Genomic DNA, 18,906 nt, shown 5'->3' with positions numbered 1-18,906 from the left:
TAATTTGCTCATGGACACATAGTAAACTGCAAAGTCAAGAAACGAGCCCAGGTAATCAGACTCCAAAGCTCTTCCTGTTAAACACTGCAGGGTACACTCTGAGCCTTTCTCAGCCTCAATTTTCTCATGTATAAAATATGGCCTATAATTCTTATCTCTCATGGTGGTTTCAACAATTAAATAAGATGTGGAGCTTGGGTGGGGGAGATGGTAGTGCTGTCTTTATCTGTTTCTGTACTGTTTGATTTGTTATAACGAGCATGAATTATTCATGTATTTTTTAATCAAGAAAAAAAGTGTTAAGGCCTATAAGAGTGTCTGGCACAGAAGGGCACCCGATAAAGTCATTATTATGCCTGAGAGCAAAAAAGTTAATTAATTAATTAATTAAAATAGTAACAATCTACCAAGAGAAAACAAAATGTGTTCATATAAAGACATATACATGAATGTTCACAGCAGCATTATTCATTTATTGGTCAAACTGAAAACAATCCAAATGTCTATGAACTGATAAAAAACAAAATATGCTATATCCATACAATAGAATACTATTCAGCAATAAAAGGAGCAAGCTCCTGGCACATACTATAATATGGATGAACCTCAAAAGCAGAATGTTAGGTTAAAAAAAAAAAGATCCAAAAGACTACTTACTGTGTGACTCTATTTATATGAAATATCCAGAAAAGGTCAACTTAAAGAAACAGATAGTAGATCAGCAGTTTCTTGGTGTTAAGGCTGGCAAAAGGGCACAAGGGAGCTTTTGGGGATAGTAGTAATGTTCTAAAATTGGGTTGTGGTGATGGCTGCGCAACTCTATAAATTTACTAAAAATCATTAAATGGTACATTTATAACAGGTGAATTTCACAGTATGCAAATTATACATCAATAGAGTTTTTGTTTAAGAGGATAGGCTAGCTTGATTGGTATGTAGGTTTTGCAGAAGTAGGAGTTTAGAAGGAGTTGGGTTCCACTCTTCAGAGACCTTTGAATGTCAGAGTAAGCAGTCTCAACTTAATTGGATAGACAGCAGGGATGCCCTAAAGGTCTTGGAATGAGATAGGACAAAAACAGACAAAGAAAAACTACAGATAATTACATTCAGAAGATTAATCTTGTCTCATGTGCCAGACAGGTAATTGACATATTAGACTACAAGGACCAGGAAGTTGTGGTTTCCTTGAGTGTCCTCGAGTCCATGGCCTCAACTTAGCAAGAGCCAATCCTCTTACACATCTTTACCTTGAATCACAAAGGTGGGATAAAAGATGGAAGGTGATGGCCCTGTGAAAATCTATCACTTCCATGGAAAAAACATCTCCCAGAATATGGCCTCTGAGCCCATCTTTCTAACTGGGGAACCAACTGAATAAGAATATTAACTGCTGGCCAGAAGCCAGTCTTAGATGGGGGTAGAGGGAGGCAGAGTATCAATATTTGGGTGGGAAAGGTGGTTGGATTTCCCTGAAATCTAATATCCTGCTATAAGAGATTTGGAAATCATATAAAAGGGAACTTAAAAACAACAATATAGGGTGATCCATCAGATAAAATAGTGAAGATAAATGCCTGCTGATTTTACTGTACAACATTTTATTAATGATTCCCAGGTAGAGTGATAATAAATTTAAATCCATTTAAAGTCCAATGTTCAAAGTTCATTTCTTTTAATTAGATGAAACTGATTTTACTATTACTACCTTGTTCCTAGACATACAGGTAGGTCTCACAAAAATATCTTTTTAAAAATATACCACCTCAATTTATCCTTGGTTACATTTCATACTTTCAGATAACTATTAGCCCTCTACTTATTAATATACAGAGGAACACATATCAGACTGATATAATTATTCAGCTATTCATAGATATTCTTATAAAGACCATACATCTTTTTCTTTTGCTAAGAAAGATCATAAAGTAATCTCTCCAGGAAAATGTATTTGTTTTCCTTTATTTAAAGAGAACGAGAAAGGCAGGGAAGGGAAGGAAGGTGGAGAGGAGGGTTGTGAAGATTGTGATCATCACAATTGTTGATTCACAATTCAAACCATTCAGAACTCCATTTACAAAAAACTAATACAAAAGGAGTAATTGTGCTAGATGGGATTAAACAGGAAGATAGATAACATAAATGAAAGAAAACCTCATACAATTACAGATAATTGGAGGCCACTTATATATTTTTCTCTCATCACTGACACAAAAAGATTTTCATTTCCTTATAATGGACCCATTAATTGTTTTATTGAAATATTAGAAACATCTTGCTTCTGAGTGTATATCAAAGGACTAATTGTTTTTTAAAGATCAAACAATAAATAGAATGAAATTTTAGCACAAGACAGTACCCCTGATTACTTTGGGCTTAGAATGCTTTATACCAGACAAATACCAATTTCTGCATCTGCTAAGTTTGCCAAAATGAAACACTAATACTGAATTTACAATCTAGGGAGACATTCAAACTAAAACTCCAATACTGATTGAACAACATGAAGATAAAGAAGTATGCATTCAATTTATAAAAACACATATGCCCCAAGGAAGTAAAGCATACCAGACGGATATTAGAAGTAGAATGTTTTTTATACACTAATAGGTCTGTTCTCCCCTTGATTTATGTACAATCTCCATTAATATCAATTAGCATTACATACATAAATCCAGGGAAGCGTAGCTCCAATTTATAATAATACTTTGCACTTATATATTTTGTTTGAAAACTAATTCAGTCTCACAAAGCCCTGTACCTTAGATCACTAGCATTAGCGTCCACCAAACAATGACTGGCCCACAACAACATTCCAGTCTAGGGGCTGGCACTAGATGACCCCAAAGGCCCCATTTGTTTCTGAAATCCTATACTAATGGAAACTTAAGATTCTAAATCCTTTGACCTAACCATTATACAACACAACAAATATTTATTGAGAATTTTACTAGAAGATAAGCCCCATGCTGGATGCTGTGCAAAAAGGTCCTAAGATGTCCAAAGATGAAAGTTAAGAAGCCAAGGCTTAGAGCGGTTACATGACACATCCAAAGCCAAAGAGCCAGAGAGAGCTGGAACAGGGACCCCAATCTGTTGACACAAAATTTGATGCTTTTCTTTTAAACAATACCTGAAGGCATGGCTTATGTAAGCAAAGGTTCCTAGTAGTCCCATAACAATCTAAGCACTTCCCACCACCTGCTATTCACATCGAGTAAGTGAAAATCAATGGTCAGTGATAGTCTTATCATGAACAAGAATTTAAAGGGACCAAGGGAAAGAAAAAAATCAAGAAAAGAGACATTATAAGAAATAATATAAAAGTATGAGTTGACAACTATCTGTAGCTAGAACTGTGATGTTCACTAAGGTACCCACTAGCCACATATGGCTATTCAGCACTTGATATGTGCTGCAAGTCTCAAATAAACCATGTCTTAAAGACTTAATGTGGAAAACATATTAAATATCTCATTAATAATATTTATTTGATTACATGTTGAAATAATATTTTAGATATATAGGGTTAAATAAAACACATTATCAAAATTAAGTGCACTAGTTTCATTTTACTTTTTTAATGTAGCTGCTAGAAAACTACAAATTACATATATGGCTTATATTTGTGGCTTGAGGTATGTTTCTGTTGGGCTATATTTCTATATAGCCACACACATATATTGAAGACATCAGTGATGTACTTAAAACAAACACACTTTGGCGATTACATTCCAGATTGCACTCTGACCTAGATGAAGAAAAATTGACATCATTTTCAAAGAGCTTTGTATGCTTTTCCAGTTTGGCTGAGGAACTGGCGAGTTTAGGGTCAGATAGAGCAGGACAACATCCATCCTATTCATATCTTCATTCAAGCATACCATCCAGTTATCTAAATGCTCTCTTTTGAGTGAATAGGAATAAACTATCTCATATATGCAATGATCACCCAAAGTTCTAAACATTATGAGACTAGAGAAATAAGTTTACAAGGTATATACAGGTGAGAGAAAATACTTCCCTCAGAAAACCAAAGACGGGAGACCTTCAAGATGCCAGAAGAGTAGGACGTGGAGATCACCTTCCTCCCCACAAATACATCAGAAATACATCTACATGTGGAACAACTCCTACAGAACACCTACTGAATGCTGGCAAGACCTCAGACCTCCCAAAAGGCAAGAAACTCCCCACGTACCTGGGTAGGACAAAAGAAAAAAAGAAAAAACAGAGACAAAAGAATAGGGAACGGGACCTGCACCAGTGGGAGGGAGCTGTGAAGGAGGAGAGTTTCCACACACTAGGAAGCCCCCTCACTGGCAGAGACCGGGGGTGGCGGGGGGGAAGCGTCAGAGCCTCGGAGGAGAGCACAGCAACAGGGGTGCAGAGGGTAAAGCGGCGAGATTCCCACACAGAGGATCAGTGCCGACCAGCACCCACCAGCCGGAGAGGCTTGTCTGCTCACCCGCCGGGGTGGCTGGGGCCTGGGAGCTGAGGCTCGGGCTTCAGAACTCAGATCCCAGGGAGAGGACTGGGGTTGACGGTGTGAACAGAGCCTGAAGGGGGCTAGCGCACCACAGCTAGCCGGGAGGGAGTGTTGGAAAAAGTCTGGACCTGCCTAAGAGGCAAGAGACCACTGTTTCAGGGTGTGCGAGGAGAGGGGATTCAGAGCACCGCCTAAATGAGCTCCAGAGACGGGCGTGAGCCGCGGCTATCAGCACGGACACCAGAGACGGGCATGAGACGCTAAGGCTGCTGCTGCCGCCACCAAGAAGCCTGTGGTCATTATCCACACCTCCCCTCCCGGGAGCCTGTGCAGCCCGCCACTGCCAGGGCCCCGTGATGCAAGGACAACTTCCCCAGGAGAACACACAGCACGCCTCAGGCTGTTGCAAAGACATGTTGGCTTCTGCCGCTGCAGGTTCGCCACACATTCCGTACCCCTCCCTCCCTCAGGCCTGAGTGAGCCGGAGCCCCATAATCAGCTGCTCCTTTGACCCAGTCCTGTCTGGGGGGGGAACAAACGCCCTCAGGTGACCTAAACGCAGAGGCAGGGCCAAATCCAAAGCTGAACCCCAGGAGCTGTGCGAACAAAGAAGAGAAAGGGAATCTTGTCCACCAGCCTCAGGAGCAGCAGATTAAATCTCCACAATCAACTTGATGTACCCTGCATCTGTGGAATATATGAATAGACAATGGATCATTCCAAAATAGAGGCAGTGGACTTTGGGAGCAATGATATATATATATTTTTTCCTTTTTCTTTTTGTTAGTATATATGTGTATGCTTCTCTGTGTGATTTTGTCTGTATACTTTTGCTTTTACCATTTGTCCTAGGGTTCTGTCTCTTTATTTTCTGTTTGGTTTTTTTTTTACTATACTTTTTAGCGCTTGTTATTATTGGTGGATTTGTTTTTTGATCTGGTTGCTCTCTTCTTTCTTTCTTTTTTTACTTTTTATTACTTTTTAATTTTTTTATTTTTAATAATTATTTTTTATTTTCTATTTTAATAACTTTTTTTTCTTTCTTTTTTTCTCCCTTTCCTTCAGAGCCGTGTGGATGACAGGGTCTTCATGCTCCGGCCGCATGTCAGGCCTGTATCTCTGAGGTGGGAGAGCCGAATTCAGGACATTGGTTGACCAGAAAGCTCCGGCTCCATGGAATATCAAACAGCGAAAGCTCTCCCAGAGATCTCCATCTCAACACTAAGACCTGGCTCTACTCAATGACCAGCAAGATACAGTGCTAGACACCCTATGTCAAACAACTAGCAAGACAGTAACACAACCCCACCCTTTAGCAGTGAGCTGCCTAAAAACATAATAAGGTCCCAGACACCCCAAAACACACCACCGGATGTGGACCTGCCCAACAGAAAGACAAGATCCATCCTCATTCACCAGAACACAGGCACTACGCCCATCCACCAGGAAGCCTACAAAACCCACTGAACCAACCTTACCACTGGGGGCAGACCCAAAAATAACAGGAACTACAAACGTGCAGCCTGTGAAAAGGAGACCCCAAACACAGTAAGTTAAGCAAAATAAGAAGACAGAGAAACACACAACAGATGAAGGAACAAGGTAAAAGCCCACCAGCCCAAACAAATGAAGAGGAAATAGGCAGTCTACCTGAAAAAGAATTCAGAGTGATGATAGTAAAGATAATCCAAAACCTTGGAAATAGAATAGAGAAAATACAAGAAATGTTTAACAAGGACCTAGAAGAACTAAAGAGCAAACAAACAAGGATGAACAACACAATAAATGAAATTTAAAATTCCCTAGAAGGAATCAATAGCAGAATAACTGAGGCAGAAGAACAGATAAGTGACTTGGAAGATAAAACAGTGGAAATAACTACCGCAGAGAAGAAAAAAGAAAAAAGAATGAAAAGAATTGAGGACAGTCTTAGAGACCTCTGGGACAACATGAAACGCACCAACATTCGAACTATACGGGTCCCAGAAGAAGAAGAGAAAAAGAAAGGGACTGAGAAAATATTTGAAGAGATCATAGTTGAAAACTTCCCTTATATGGGAAAGGAAATAGTTAATCAACTCCAGGAAGTGCAGAGTCCCATACAAAATAAATCCAAGGAGGAACGCACAAAGACATACATTAATCAAAGTATCAAAAATTGAACACAAAGAAAAAATATTAAAAGCAGCAAGGGAAAAGCAACAAATAACACACAAGGGAATACCCATAAGGTTAACAGCTGATCTTTCAGCAGAAACTCTGCAAGCCAGAAGGGATTGGCAGGATATATTTAAAGTGATGGAAGGGAAAAAACTACAAGCAAGATTACTCTACCCAGCAAGGATCTCATTCAGATTCGATGGAGAAATTAAAACCTTAACAGACAAGCAAAAGCTAAGAGAATTCAGCACCACCAAACCAGCTTTACAAAAAATGCTAAAGGAACTTCTCTAGGCAGGAAACACAAGAGAAGGAAAAGACCTACAATAATAAACCCAAAACAAGAAAATGGTGTTAGGAACATACATATCAATAATTACCTTAAATGTAAATGGATTAAATGCTCCAACCAAAAGATGTACACTGGCTGAATGGATAAAAAAACAAGACCTGTTGGGCTTCCCTGGTGGCGCAGTGGTTGAGAGTCCGCCTGCCGATGCAGGGGACATGGGTTCGTGCCCCGGTCCGGGAAGATCCCACATGCCGCAGAGCGGCTAGGCCCGTGAGCCATGGCCGCTGAGCCTGTGCATCCGGAGCCTGTGCTCTCCGCAATGGGGAAGGCCACAACAGTGAGAGGCCCACGTACCACAAAAAAAAAAAAAAAAACAAGACCTGTATATATGCTATCTACAAGAGACCCACTTCAGGCCTAGGGACACATAGGGACTGAAAGTGAGTGCATGGAAAAAGATATTCCATGCAAATGGAAATCAAAAGAAAGCTGGAGTAGCAATTCTCATATCAGACAAAATAGACTTTAAAACAAAGACTATACAAAAGGCAAAGAAGGACACTACATAATGATCAAGGGATCAATCCAAGAAGAAGATATAACAACTGTAAATATTTATGCACCCTACATAGGAGCACCTCAATACATAAGGCAAATACTAACAGCCATAAAAGGGGAAATTGACAGTAACACAATCATACTAGGGGACTTTAACTCCCCACTTTCACCAATGGACAGATCATCCAAAATGAAAATAAATAAGGAAACACAACCTTTAAATGAAACATTAAACAAAATGGACTTAATTGATATTTAAAGGATATTCCATCCCAAAACAACAGAATACACTTTCTTCTCAAGTGCTCGTGGAATATTCTCCAGGATAGATCATATCTTGGGTCACAAATCAAGCCTTGGTAAATTTAAGAAAATTGAAATCGTATCAAGTATCCTTTCCGACCACAACACTATGAGACCACATATCAATTACAGGAAAAAAACTGTAAAGAATACAAACACGTGGATGCTAAACAATACACTACTTAATAACAAAGAGATCACTGAAGAAATCAAAGAGGAAATCAGAAAATACCTAGAAATAAATGACAATGAAAACACAACGACCCAAAACCTATGGGAAGCAGCAAAAGCAGTTCTAAGAGGGAAGCTTATAGCACTACAATGCTACCTTAAGAAACAAGAAACATGTCAAATAAACAACCTAACCTTATATCTGAGACAATTAGAGAAATAAAAACAAAAACACCCCCCAAAGTTAGCAGAAGGAAAGTAATCATAAAGAACAGATCAGAAATAAATGAAAAAGAAATGAAGGAAACGATAACAAAGATCAATAAAACTAAAAGCTGGTTCTTTGAGAAGATAAACAAAATTGATAAACCATTGGCCATACTCATCAAGAAAAAAAGGGAGAAGACTCAAATCAATAGAATTAGAAATGAAAAAGGAGAAGTAACAACTGACACCACAGAAATACAAAGGATCATGAGAGATTACTACAAGCAACTCTATGCCAATAAAATGGACAACCTGGAAGAAATGGACAAATTATTAGAAAAGCACAACCTTCCGAGACTGAACCAGGAAGAAATAGAAAATATAAACAGACCAATCACAAGCACTGAAATTGAGACTCTGATTAAAAATCTTCCAACAAACAAAAGCCCAGGACCAGATGGCTTCACAGGCGAATTCTATCAAACATTTAGAGAAAAGCTAACACCTATCCTTCTCAAACTCTTCCAAAATACAGCAGAGGGAGGAACACTCCCAAACTCATTCTACCAGGCCACCATCACCCTGATACCAAAACCAGACAAAGATGTCCCAAAGAAAGAAAACTACAGGCCAGTATCACTGATGAACATAGATGCAAAAATCCTCAACAAAATACTAGTAAACAGAATCCAACAGCACATTAAAAGGATCATACACCATGATCAAGTGGAGTTTATCCCAGGAATGCAAGGATACTTCAATACACACAAATCAATCAGTATGATACACCATATTAAGAAACTGAAGAAAAAAATATGATTATCCTAATAGATGCAGAAACACCTTTCAACAAAATTCAACAACCATTTACGATAAAAACCCTACAGAAAGTAGGCAAAGAGAGAACTTATCTCGACATAATAAAGGCCATATATGACAAACCCACAGCCAATATGGTTCTCAATGGTGAAAAACTGAAACCAATTCCACTAAAATCAGGAACAAGACAAGGTTGCCCATTCTCACCACTATTATTCAACATAGTTTTGGAAGTTTTAGCCACAGCAATCAGAGAAGAAAAAGAAAGAAAAGGAATCCAAATCAGAAAAGAAGAAGTAAAGCTGTCACTGTTTGCAGATGACATGATACTATACATAGAGAATCCTAAAGATGCTACCAGAAAACTACTAGAGCTAATCAGTGAATTTGGTAAAGAATCAGGATACAAAATTAATGCACAGAAATCTCTTGCATTCCTATACACTAATGATGAAAAGTCTGAAAGAGAAATTAAGGAAACACTCCTATTTACCATTGTAAGAAAAAGAATAAAATACCTAGGAATAAACCTACCTAAGGAGACAAAAGTCCTGTGTGCAGAAAACCATAAGACACTGATGAATGAAATAAAAGATGATACAACAGATGAAGAGATATACCATGTTCTTGGATTGGAAGAATCAACATTGTGAAAATGACTGTACTACCCAAAGCAATCTATAGATTCAATGCAATCCCTATCAAATTACCAATGGCATTTTTCACAGAACTAGAACAAAAAATGTCACAATTTGTACGGAAACACAAAAGACCCTAAATAGCCAAAGCAATCTTGAGAAAGAAAAACGGAGCTGGAGGAATCAGGCTCCCTGACTTCAGACTATATTACAAAGCTACAGTAATCAAGACAGTATGGTACTGCCACAAAAACAGAAATATAGATCAATGGAACAGGATAGAAAGCCCAAAGATCAACCCACACACATATGGTCCCTTATTTTTGATAATGGAGGCAAGTACATACAATGGAGAAAAGACAGCCTCTTCAATAAGTGGTCCTTGGGAAACTGGACAGCTACATGTAAAAGAATGAAGTTGGAACACTCCCTAACACCATACACAAAAAGAAACTCAAAATGGAGTAAAGACCTAAATGTAAAAAGGCCAGACACTATAAAACTCTTAGAGGAAAACATAGGCAGAACACTCTATGACATAAATCACAGAAAGATCCTTTTTGACCCACCTCCTAGAGAAATGGAAATAAAAACAAAAATAAACAAATGGGACCTAATGAAACTTAAAAGCTTTTTGCACAGCAAAGGAAACTATAAACAAAATGAAAAGACAACTCTCAGAATGGAGAAAATATTTGCAAATGAAGCAACTGACAAAGGTTTAATCTCCAACATATACAAGCAGCTCATGCAGCTCAATCAAAAACACAAACAACCCAATCCAAAAATGGGTAAAAGACCTAAACAGACATTTCTCCAAAGAAGATATACAGATTGCCAACAAACACATCAAAGAATGCTCAACATCATTAATCATTAGAGAAATACAAATCAAAACTACAAGGAGGTAACAGCTCACACTGGTCAGAATGGCCATCATCAAAACATCTACAAACTGTAAATGCTGGATAGGGTGTGGAGAAAAGGGAACACTCTTGCATTGTTGATGGGAATGTGAATTGATACAGCCACTATGGAGAACATTATGGAGGTTCCTTAAAAAACTAAAAATAGAACTACCATACGACCCAGCAATTCCACTACTGGGCACATACCCTGAGAAAATAATTCAAAATGAGTCATGCACCGGGGCTTCCTTGGTGGCGCAGTGGTTGAGAGTCCACCTGCCAATGCAGGCAGGGGATGCAGGTTCGTGCCCCAGTCTGGGAGGATCCCACGTGCCACGGAGCAGCGGGGCCCGTGAGCCATGGCCGCTGAGCCTGCACATCCGGAGCCTGTGCTCCGCAACGGGAGAGGCCACAACAGTGAGAGGCCCGCGTACCGCAAAAAAAAAAAAAAAAAAAGAGTCATGCACCATAATGTTCATTGCAGTTCTATTTACAATAGCCAGGGCATGGAAGCAACCTAAGTGTCCATCAACAGATGAATGGATAAAGAAGATGTGCCACATATATACAATGAAATATTACTCAGGAATAAAAAGAAACGAAACTGAGTTATTTGTAGTGAAGTGGATGGACCTAGAGTCTGTCATACATAGTGAAGTAAGTCAGAAAGAGAAAAACAAATACCGTATACTAACACATATATATAGAATCTAAAACCAAAAAAATGGTTATAAAGAACCTAGGGGCAGGACAGGAATAAAGACGCAGACCTACTAGAGAATGGACTTGAGGACACGGGGAGGGGGAAGGGTAAGCTGGGACGAAGTGAGAGAGTGGCATGGACTCATATATACTACCAAATGTAAAATAGATAGCTAGTGGGAAGCAGCTGCACAGCACAGGGAGATCAGCTGGGTGCTCTGTGACCACCTAGAGGAGTGGGATAGGGAGGGTGGGAGGGAGGGAGATGCAAGAGGGAGGAACTATGGGGATATATGTATATGTATAGCTGATTCACTTTGTTATAAAGCAGAAACTAACACGCCATTGTAAAGCAATTATACGCCAATAAAGATGTTTAAAAAAAAAAGTGAATAGGACTGTTAAAAAAAAAAGTTATGTTTAGTCTACACTGCAAAAAAAAAAAAAATAGAAAACCAATGACAACCAGGAGTTTCTGACCACATCCCAGTTTTCGAAAAGTTATTACTCTTTTTAATTGTGGTAAAACAGAACATAAAATTTACCACCTTAGGTATTTTTAAGTGTAGAGTTCAGTAGTGTTAAGTACATTCACATATTGTGAAAAAAAAATTCACACTTAAAAAATTATGATTATAACAATTTTTTAAATTATTTAAGAATTTAAAGTCATCTAAAACAAATGTATGTCATTTTTTTTTGTATTCCTTCCACATCTTTGCACACTTATGTATTATAGATACATCCATTGGAAATTTATTATATACTAATCTCTTTCCAATTATTTAAAATGTTTTAGGGGCTTCCCTGGTGGTGCAGTGGTTAGGAGTCTGCCTGCCAATGCAGGGGACATGGGTTCGAGCCCTGGTCCAGGAGGATCCCACATGCCGCGGAGCAACTAAGCCCGTGTGCCACAGCTGCTGAGCCTGTGCTCTAGATCCTGCACACTGCAACCAAGAGTGGCCCCTGCTCGCCGCAACTAGAGAAAGCCCTTGCGCATCAGCAAGGACCCAATGCAGCCAAAAATAAATAAATTAATTAAATTAATTAAAAAATAATAAAAATAAAATAAAATGTTTTATATTATTCCAGTTTTTAAAATAATAAGAAATGATATATCTGACTTTCATTTTCACTTTTCATTTCTAAGAAATGAAAGCTGATTTATAATTTCTTGCAAAGGTGATTAATACTGTAAATGAACAACTTGATGAATGTATTCTTTTTCCTTTGTGAACTATTTTCTTAGATAAACATCCAAGAATAGAATTATAGGGTCAAAACATGCAAACTCCATTTTTTTACTGCCATCCCATCCTTTTATTTTTTTAACTTACCTCTCCCATTCATCCCCAAACATATGGTTACATTTTTCTGTGCTCTCTTTATCATCTGTTTATTCCATCTCTTTGGGAAGAGAAAGAACTTTTTCTTAGCTCTTAAGAGGTTATAAGGAAAACAAATGCAGCAACATCATCAAATCCCTGACACTTCCTTCTCAGTCTATCAGCATATTGTTTTTTACTTGCCAGTGCAAAGAGGAAAGTAGGCCTCGAAATGGTTTCATCACATATTCCTTTGTGTTATCAGCCAAAATCATGCTTATTTAAAAAGTCACAGACCAAAAAGCTCTTAGATTTTTGCATGACTTAAAATGATTTTTATATATCAATAACACACAAATAAACAGAGTAGAAGGAAGTTTTAAGTACAGAAAAAGTAACAAATAGCAAACTCCAAACCACCGGACCTCTGTTTAAAATTATGCCTAATACAGCCTCTGTTTTGCAGAAAAGAAAAACCAGCCAAGTACCTTTCTAAAACATTAATGGCTATCACTCATTACATCACACATATGTCATCTGACACAATTAAACTTTTAGATTAGTAAACACTTTTCCCCTGTTACAACAGAGGGTTACTGTTCAAGCAGAGAAAAAAAAAATCTTAGTACACATAAAAGCATCAAAACACAGCCAAACCATAGGGTAAGTCTAAATTTCCCCTACTTCAATTCAACCAACGAGACCTGCTTTGACAAACAAATACACGTGAAAATTTTATAACACCAGAGAACTTATTTTCCAAAACTTTTCTGCCAAATGCAATAAGCACTAGCATTTGATGGCAAAGAAACTGAACTTCAGTAACAGTTAAATTAACAAACCCAAGTTTCAGATGTAATACATATTTGGGGAACACTCCAGAAGATTTTGTTACCTTCTGATAGGTGTATATACAATGAATATTGGATGATCATGAATATATACATATACGCATCATAAATATGTACAAATATTTTGCACAAATCTGCTTTTTCTTCAACCTGACTGTAGTTTTGCTAAAGAAAACCTATGATGTCTATTTCCCACCTGGAAATAATTGAAGTAAAAATGCCACATGACATACTAAAACATGGACTTTGGAATAGATAGCTTAATAACTGTGTAACACTGAGCAGGTTGTTTAACCCTGCTGTAAGTCTCAAGTTCTTCATCCATAAAATGGAAACAAGAATGCCACCCTCACAAGATGGCTGTATAAAATGATAAATAAATGAAATGTACCTCAGACTCAACAGATGCTCAATAAACATGAATTTCCCTTCTCTTCCCATACTTTTTTTCTTAGGTCCTCCAAAAATATATTCAGTTGGTTGACAAAGCAGGATTCCAATTATCCAAATGAGGAAATTTAGGTTTCTAATTGCTGAAAAAAAGAAATTCTTGGCACGGTTACTTTCTTTCAACATTATGCCTCTAGAACTAGAAGTAAAGGTGAAAGTTCTTTCAAAAAGTAAGGCTTTTTTCCCAAAATTCTAGAATAAATTATAGAAATTGTGGTGAGCAACTGGAAAATCCTCATTCACTGGAAACCAGATCCTTCCCATGTAAGAATCATGAGATGCTTTTCCGAGAGTGATAGTCCTAGTCCTCTCTTCTTGCCTCACCTATAGGATGACCTCAGTAAAGGGTGCTTGGTAGATGCCTCCAGTGAAGTCTGATGTGATGGTAAGTAGACACTATACAGGAAAGGCATGGTACTAAAAGTATAACGTGGTGCTGTGGTTTTGGGGTTCCTGTCCAATCAAAGATAAGGATATAAGAAATAACCTGCAGTTAAAAACAGGAGAAAAGTGGTTGGCTGAAGCCTTTGTGCATCAAAATTCATAACTATTCGTGGTGCATCTTGAAGCCAGTGTGACCCACAGGATGGAAATCTTAAAAAAGGCTGCCACCCACAACATGCCTAGAGACAGCTAATTGCAGGATGATATTCTTAAATGAGATAACCCTTGTCACTTCATTGACAGTTAACCAAGATGCCTTTCCCAGAAAGAAGCCTTTGAGCTATTCAGAGGAGCTCATTGATGCCCACTGCATCCCTTTTTGTTCATCTTCGGGGAAACTTACAGGTGGTTTTGGGGTAGTGGTAATAAAACCAGTATGTCTTTGAATTCTACTCTGTATTTGAGCTCCCAATTGTCTTGTTCTACTCATTAAAAATTAGTTAGTATCTCAACAGGGCAAGAACCACCTACATTATTTGAGGGGCCCAGGGCAAAATGAAAATATGGGGCCTCTTGTTCAAAAAGTATTAAGGATTTCACGACGGCTACCACAGAGCATTCAACCAAACACAGGGCTCTGTGACTGCACAGATCACACACCCATAACGCCCACCCTGGACAGGACTATGGTGGGGACCTACAAGGAGACTAGATAACAGATTCCATCCCCGAAACAACTGACCATAACTAAGCACATAGGCAAGTATTCAGGCAGTTTCACTAGCCTGAAAACAGCACAGATGCTCTGTTTGCTTTAAATAAGTCTTGACAAATCTAATTATAAGAGAAATTATCTTTAAAATCCATAGACCATAACTGATTATGAATTAATAAAATTTTAATAACAACAAAAATTTAGGTTTCAAAGTTAAAAGTATAGAAAACCTAAGTTCAAGGATTAGGAAAGGTTGAAAAAAATTATCTTTCAAAAATTTTGCTAATTTAGTATATGCTCATTTAGAATTAGGGTAAATTGTAAAACTGCCCACAGCTCTCGACTCCTTAAATAAAGAAGCAGAGTCTATTTCCCCAACCCTTTGATCTGGGTTGGTCAAAACCAATGGGGAATTAGAGACATGGTACAGGCAGAGCCTTGAAGAATACTTGTGCACCGGGACCTGTAGCCACCATGTAAACAAGCACAGGCCAGCCTGCCACACAGGAGAGACATGTGGTACAATCACCCCATCTAATTGTGAGCCAAATGCCAATATGTAAGTAAGCACATCCTAGGCCATCCAGTCCCCAGCTGAGCAACCAGCTAACCAGAGACACATGAGTGAATTCAAACAAGAACAGCCAACCATGGCTCAGGTCAACAGAACTGCCCAGCTGATTCAGAGACTCATGAACAATAATGAACTGTTGTTTTAAACCACTAAGGTTTGGGGTAGTTTGCTATACAGTAAAATTGTTAAATGATACAAGTAGTATTTCAGCTCAGTAAGAGAAAAATGGATTATGCAGTTAACAGGGGCTGAGACAACTAGCTCACCATTTTTGGCAAGGACCTTAGCTTCTCACTAAATTGCAGAATACATTCCAGATGGATTAAAAAAGTATATATAAAGAATAATAGCATAAAAATGTTAAAATAAATTATAGGTCGATAATACTCTTGGCATGGGAAGACTTTCCTAGACAGAGAAACCTAAAGGAAAAAGATGAATAGACTTTATTATGTAAATACTTTATAAATTTTACTTGTCTAAAAAACTTCATAAATAAAAATAAAAGGCAAATGACAAATTGGTAAAACTTCTTTTACATATGAAGAGAGATTACATTCCTTACATACACAAGGTATTTTTTATGCATGACAAAAGTATGCTAAAAGATTGCCACTCTTAATATACACAAAATAAGAAAAAGCTGAACTACCTGATATACTATTGAACAAAAGGTTTTACATATGTAAATCACAAAAGAAGAAAGATAAATGGCCAATTAACATTTTTTAAATGTTCAATCTCACTGGTAAGCAAAGAAAGAAAGATTGAAATAACAATCAAATTATTTTTTCAGTTAAGAATTGTAAAGATCAAAACAATAATACCTACAAAATAGACATTTTTATATACTGCTGGAGTAACTATAATTTAGTACATTTTTGCTAAGCAATATGTATGTGTACATGTGTGTGTGTGGTGTGTGTGTGTGAGTGAGAAATATTTTTTGATTGAGCAATTTTCCTTCTAAGAATACATCCAGATGAAACAATCAGGGATTTTGGGAGGATGGCCACTTGACCTCATGATCCTGAGGCGCCTTTCCTTTTGGTATCCTCTCTGGAACCAAACACCCAAGGCAGTTACACTAGAGGAGTTTGGGGATGCCCCTGAGGATACATGATCTTCATATTTCTTAGCTGAGATCTAGATTTGTGATGCCGACACATAGCGAAGTTTCAGAAAGATGATGTATTATAACCTCTTTTTTCTGATCAATGAATAGCACCATTTTTGAGAAGGCATAACTTATTAGTCAAATAAAGATGAAAAACTATCCTCAGAATTGTAGTTAATATTTGTTGAGAGATTATGTGTTCCAAGCACTATTCTAAGCAATTTATGTCTTTATACATTTCAGTCCTCACAATTGGCCAATGAAGGAGGCACCATTCTACAGATGGGAAAACTGAGGTTTAGGAGGGTTTTGGCTTTCTTTTTGTTTAAGTAATTTGCCCAAGGTCACAGAGCCAGGACTGGAATACAAGTAAGCTGTCTCTAGACACAGAGTTCTTAATCATTATACTAGAATAAGTCAGATACGCCACTTCAAACCCTAGAACATTTATTAGCATGCATTTAAAGGAAACAATGTTGATGTCTTACTGCAACCTTAGAAGCAGTGGCTTTCTCTAACAGGCTTTTGCTGGACCAGATTCAAAGGCACCTACATCCCAAGTCATTCGAAGATTGGAGACCCACTTCACTGGCCTCACCATGTAAACTAGTGGTACCCAGAGCTTCTGCTAAACACCAAGGGCACAGAAGCCATTCTGCCCTTCCACCCTGACCTTACCTACTCCTGTACCTGGTAAATTGACTTTTTGGTTCCTAAATAACAATAGCTATCATTACTGAGTGCAGAGCTAGTAAGCCAAACTTTGACCTCAGAACCTACGAACGTACCATCACTAACTCTATTACACGAGTAAATATACCATACCAACTATTTCACATTACAGCCAACTCAGCAATGCTTAATCATTTGTATATGAAGGGATTCGGGCTTCACTTTCAGTTTGTCCTAAGGACTTTATTGGAATTCATAGCAGTTCCTGGACATCTAGCACCCAAAAGATCCCCAAACTTCCTCAGTTCTACATTTCTACATCCTATCCTCACTGTTCAGAGGATACATTTTATGAAAGAAATATTGTTTCCAAGAGAATGAACCCAACAATTACGTAAATGGAAATTGAAGACAATCAAACTTTTCATGCTTCTGGACAGGTATTAATACTGAAAGATCTCAAATAATTCTCATTACACTTAGAATATGATGAAATTTTCATTATACTTACAATATGATGAAATTTAACCTCTGTATCTGCATTGAGATATTTCAACAGATGATTATTTCATATTTAACTTTGGCACACACTCACAAAAAAGGAATAGAAAAGATTTCTTTAGTCAAGAATTTTCAGCGATAAAACCTTCCTAGCTATGGCAGTTTACCTGAGTCCTCCAACAATATTATTTAGGAAGCGAGAAGAAGCTGACTTCTTTATAGTGGAACTGGCAGAGGCATTACGCATGAAATTTGAATTTTAAAAGTTATTATTTCAAGGCTGAGATGATAATTTTGAATAGTTTTTGAAGACATAATACATTAAGAGTGAGACCCACATCACCCTAGTCACGCAAATGATAAACCACTGGTAGAAGGACGAATCAGGAAGATGAAGAAAATAGACTTTTTGATTTAGAACAAAGGGCTATTTAAGAATTCCATCTCATGACCAACAGGCACATGAAAAGATGCTCAACATCGCTAATTATTAGAGAAATGCAAATCAAAACTGCAATGAGGCACCACCTCACAACGGTCAGAATGGCCATCATTAAAAAGTCTACAAATAACAGATGCTGGAGAGGGTATGGAGAAAAGGGAACCCTCCTACACTGTTATTGGGAATGTAAGTTGGTGTGGCCACTATGGAAATCAGTATGGAGGTTCCTTAAAAACTAAAAATAGAGTTGCCATATGATCCAGCAAGCCCACTCCTAGGCATATATCCAGACAAAACTATAATTCAAAAAGATACATGCACCCCTACTATTCATAGCACTATTCACAATAGCCAAGACATGGAAACAACCTAAATGTCCAATGACAGATGAATAGATAAAGAAGATGTGGTACATATATACAGTGGAATACTACTCAGCCATTAAAAAGAATGAAATAATGTCATTACAGCAACATGGATGGACCTAGAGATCCTCGTACTAAGTGAAGTCAGAAAGAGAAAGACAAATACCATACGATATCACTTATATGTGGAATATAAAATATGACATAAACAAACTTACCTATGAAAGAGACTCACAGACATAGAGAACAGACTTGTGGTTGCCAAG

General features: G+C 37.8%; 1 protein-coding gene across 8 annotated transcripts in view; it reads right to left on the bottom strand.

The window, feature by feature from the left end:
- The window catches only part of BBS9 (Bardet-Biedl syndrome 9), a 481,831-nt gene that overhangs the window by 213,601 nt on the left and 249,324 nt on the right, over positions 1-18,906 (bottom strand). The gene's annotated exons all lie outside the window — the stretch shown is intronic.

The sequence above is a fragment of the Mesoplodon bidens genome, assembly GCF_964165515.1.
Source record: "Mesoplodon bidens genome assembly, chromosome: 9".
Taxonomy (NCBI): Eukaryota; Metazoa; Chordata; class Mammalia; order Artiodactyla; family Ziphiidae; genus Mesoplodon; species Mesoplodon bidens.
Note: the sequence above shows the minus strand (reverse complement) of the source record. Positions and strands in the feature narration are given on the sequence as shown.